The sequence below is a fragment of the Anneissia japonica genome, unplaced genomic scaffold (assembly GCF_011630105.1).
Source record: "Anneissia japonica isolate Jap-2015-1 unplaced genomic scaffold, ASM1163010v1 scaffold287714_len2871179_cov188, whole genome shotgun sequence".
NCBI classification, from domain to species: Eukaryota; Metazoa; Echinodermata; class Crinoidea; order Comatulida; family Comatulidae; genus Anneissia; species Anneissia japonica.
The window spans coordinates 280409-285479 of record NW_022755542.1 but is presented as its reverse complement, the minus strand read 5'-3'; the positions used below and the strand labels follow the sequence as shown (position 1 = coordinate 285479).

The window sequence follows — 5071 nt, the reverse complement described above, 5'->3', positions numbered from 1 at the left end:
CTGGCTTATTCTTTGACCCATGCGCTTAAACAATGAATGAATTAGGATTACAAGTTATGTAGTTTTAGAACAGCATTTATTGAAACAAAAAAAGAAGTACTAATTTACAATAATTGGCACTAAAAAGGAGCTAGTTTCTTTTCAATTTACATACCTTATCTCGTTAACATAAATTTTGTACAATGTCAATTTATATATATATATATATATATATATATATATATATATATTAAATATGATTTATTGTATATTTTTACACTTTTACTCATAGTATATTTTTTACGTATCGAATCCTGTTTCGCAAATGCTATATATAATGTAGGCGCCTGTATATGTACTGTATTTTTTCCGAATTAAGCATTGCACAATCATCTTATTTTACAATAACATCAAAAGTAATGTCAGTGTCGGTTTTCTTTAGAATGTATTTATAGATTGTATTATCCCCCGCTAACGTCCTACTCGTTCCCTTGTGTTTCAACACGATATTTTACCTGTGAAAATAGTTGGATAAAATTAATGTATTGCCTTGAAAGAATATCGATTGGGACCGGTGAATGTGTTAGGTATGAATAAGTGTCACAAAAAACATCGAGTTGATGATGTCCTTCCAAAAAAAAATTTGTTAGTTTGTCATATGACAGGTATAATTACAGTCTATACTGTATGCAAATCGTATCTTTTTAAAAAGGTTTTTGTGTTTGATTATGAAAAATCATGTATATGTTAGAATAAAATTCTCTTTTTAGATGAATTTACTTGGATGTGAAGTAGAAAAGCGATGCTTACTTTCCTTTCCCATGCTGATACTGGAACAGATCCTATATAGGACTTGTGATACTGGTAACTGCTTAACTAGGATTTTCTGCGTCGTTTTAATGACCTCCTCACTTCTATCTTTTATGCTGCATTACAGTGTTCACGGTATTTACCCAGGTCGCATGTTCCAGATAGAGTTAAACCCCAAAAAGGAGACACCGTCAGGACCAAAAAAGAAAAATGTCCCCTTAAATACTGGTGTTCCCTGAATAGGGGTTGGCTATATACTATCCTTTGTCAAAAATGTCCCCTAATAGGGTGGCCCTTAATAGGGTGTTAAAAATTAGGGGTTCTTCGGTTCTTCGCTTTCAAAATCCATTAACCTCGCTATGGTTTGGTAATCTTACCTTTGTATATTAAACATTATCTTTGTAGGCCTATTATGGACCGTTCCAGTGTCAATCAACCGACCAATGTGAACATGTTTGGCCAGGATTACACGCTAGTCCACAAACGTTTCGCAGCAACAAGAGCGACCGCTAACCGGTCCGCGCGTTCCTCGGTACACAGGCGCAAGTTATATTTTGGGTTTTTTGGAAGAGCTAAATTGATAGAATTTTTTTAAATAATTAAGATGTTTATTTGTACAAAAAAAAATATTATTTATAATGTTCATTTGTACGTAATTAAAATATCTTAAAATTGAAAAAAAAATAAATTTCTTAAAATTGAAAAAAAAAAAAGAATTCACAACCTTAAGTTCTTTAGAACACATCCTTAACCGACCGCGCTATCCATGCTTAGTGCTTTATTAGTGGTAATGACAGTAATGTCCTTTCTAAGACCCCTGTTTTGTTTTTTAGGTTTAGGGGGAACCCTGGGGACCAAGCTAAAAATAGGGCGATGAACGTTTGTTGGAAATCACCTCTAGAGTATGTGTACACCTTCACGTCCGTTCAAAACTGGCGACGCTGGATGCTTTTAAAGTTTTTGGTAATAAGAACAAGAAGCAGTGAGGCTCTGGGTCAGCGCCTTGCGCGGACCCAAAAATAAAATCGCTCCCAGCTACCCAATTAAAGCTGCATTCACGTCGGAAGCGAACCAAAATTCGGGCTGCAGCGTTTCTGATGTACTGATCGAAACATTCCTATTCTTACATACTGATCCAATTTTCTGATCGGCTAGGTAGGATTTCTGATCTGGTGTAAAATGCACCTTAAGACCCAAGTACGTTTTCATAATTCTTTTTTTTTTCTGTGGGAGGTCGATGTGGTTTATAATTTGATGAATTGGAGCTTTATAACAAGTTGCGTCGGAATCGTATTATTATTATTATTATTATTATTATTATTATTATTATTATTATTATTATTATTCATTTCAGCATAGTTACTTGGTAAGCATTCATAATATATATGCAATACAATGACTAATCAGTAATTTGTTTTCTACTTCTAATGGTGCTGCATTGTCTGGATTTTATTTCTCTAGTATTGATTCGACTAAGATGAATTTTTGTTATGAATTCTAATCTGCGATTCCACGCAACGATATTGACAGGCGAATATTGGCTATCATGTTTTTCATAAGGCTTATTTACAGTATTTGGTTAACAGTTATTTTAAGAAGCTGATAAACCATACAAAATTAATATTTTCAGTCTCGCAGTATCCTAAAAATACCAAGATTTTTGTTACACGTACACTATATTTGAAATTATAGAAAATGTAGTGATCAAAACGTCATTGGTAACAATATTTATAATAAGCCTAATTGAATAATGATAATACTGAATAAATAAAAATTAATATATTAAAAACAATAATAATCACAATACTAATGATAAAAATGATGATGCGGATGATGTTAATTATATGTCTGTCTCTTATACACATCTAGATGTGTATAAGAGACAGATATATATATATGGAAAAAATTAAAATGGTAAAAATATTATTTGTGTATTCTTTTACATCGTTTGTGTCAAACCAATTACCGTCAACTTGTGTCACATTTTTAAAAAAAATAGCATCGCAGTGTGGGTGTGAGGGTGTTCATATCTGCATTCTCGATGTCTGCTTGAATATTAAAGTAAATTGATTTGAAGATTAAAGTAGAGGGATGCATTCACACTATTTGTGTTTAATATGCACAGTGTGGACTTTTAACATGAAGTGGAATAATGTTGACAAACAGTTTATGCAGTATATTATAATAACTTTTCTAGTTGATGTGTAAGCCTGGATATATCCATGGGACTTTTAACGACAACCTCTATTGTATTTACAGTGGTGAACACTTGTGAATTGCGGTGACGCCTTCGTTCGTTCTTAGATCGCATGGTCTAGGACATTTCTTTTTGCATTTAGGCCTTATACTTCCGTTATACAACGCTAGGATGTTTCTTTTCAGTGCATTTAGGTTTTGGCACTCTTGGTCCTTTTAAAATATTAAAACATAAAATTCACAAAACGAATGGAAGTTAATTTGTTCGATGATTATGTGAGTGGGAGCTATTGGTCGCAAAATAAGGTGATACGAGGTGGTTTTTAAATACTTTAGCGTCACATTTTTTGCTTGGGACATTTTCAATGTGGGGTGGAACGACTTGGGAGGGCTAGCTGTTTTGTGGGGGAGTCCGCCCCCGCGTAACCCCTAGATATGCCACCAGCCACAGCTGCCTTGCCGCTCTGCCACTCGATTCGCCCAAAATACAAACCACGGCAAGTACAGTACATTAACTTGTTCAATGTATTAAAGGCATTATAATAGCAAACGCTTAGGTCTAATGAATTCTCATAATAATTATATTTGGAATCGTAAAATAGGATACCAAAATATATGTGCGCGGTATAATTTATATTATTAAAAATTAATATAATTATTTAATATTTTTAACATTATTTTATCATCATTATTATTAGTATTACCCGATTAAGTAGGTTAATCATATCTTCACAGATCGCAGAGGTAACATGTCTACCGGAGGAGTTGTTCTGTTCTGCGCTTTGGTTGTGATGTGGTTAGCCGTTGTTGTTTTCTTCGTCCTGACCTGGCACCAGAAAATGAATTCCGTCTCCTCCTTTGCCGTTCACACAGGCGGCGGTTCGCTCAAACCTCTATCATTTACCAGCTATCCCCGTTGAGCAATATCATGGTACAAACTCCACCTTTTTAAATCGCACACAATCACCCTTTTGAAATAAAATATTAACACACCCTTCTTCTCCGTGTGTCTATCTATCTCTATATTACATTATATCACTACCTCTGTGATTTTAGTAACAACTATCCTTTCACCCTTTCTCCTGTATTTAACTCATGCCTGATTTTGTGTTCTAACATTTACTGGTGCCAGTGTGACGCCTTCTTGCGAATGTAACTGTTTTGTCATTAACACGAACTATTTATATGAGCGTTTTTGTTGTCCAGTATGGATATTTCAAAGGATGCTGTTCTATGTAATAATCAACATCCCCATCTAACCGATTACTGTCTGTCTAAAACATTGCTACTGCACGTTTTGTTTGTAGAACTGTTGGTGGCGTATGTCACCGGTTCAATATTTAAAAAAATAATATTGCAAAAAATATGTTTGCACAATTTAAATCGTATGCTTAACATTGCAAGCGTGATAATTGTTGTGTGAAGTGAATTTCATCACGCATGCGCAAATATTATAATGTTTAACTACCACTAATAAATAACGTGGCTAATTTTACTTGGACGTAACTGATATTAATCCCTGTATAATTACTACTAAAAATGAAACAAATTTGATTATAAAGTACAGTACTGTTATATAGGCATATTGTTTCCCATTGGAGGCAGAATAAAGATTTGATATGACGTTTTGTGGTACATAACAGCACGATTTATTTTAAACTGATTCTCTGTAATTTCACTACGCTTAATATAATTGCTTAGACAATTCTTCGTTGTCACGGCCGCTTTCGCTATGTCGCCACTGTAATTGCCATTTTAGTTTGTTGTTTCGTTATTATCTAACTTTTTACTTTATTCAAAGTACTTGATCAACATTGTGCATGATGCATTCCCATTTCATACAAACCATCATTATTAAATCAAATGAGTTATGTATATATTCTTGTACAACATTTACTACAACTAATTTGAGCATAGGGAGGCCTCTATATAGGCCTATATATATTATATATATATATATGTATATATATATGTATATATATTATATGTATATATAGGCCTATATATATATATATTATATATGTGTGTGTGTCTATATATATATATATATATATATCTCCAGCCATTGTTTCCCACAGCATTGTTG

General features: G+C 33.4%; 1 protein-coding gene across 2 annotated transcripts in view; it reads left to right on the top strand.

The window, feature by feature from the left end:
* The window catches only part of LOC117123603, a 31908-nt gene that overhangs the window by 17486 nt on the left and 9351 nt on the right, over positions 1–5071 (top strand). The gene's annotated exons all lie outside the window — the stretch shown is intronic.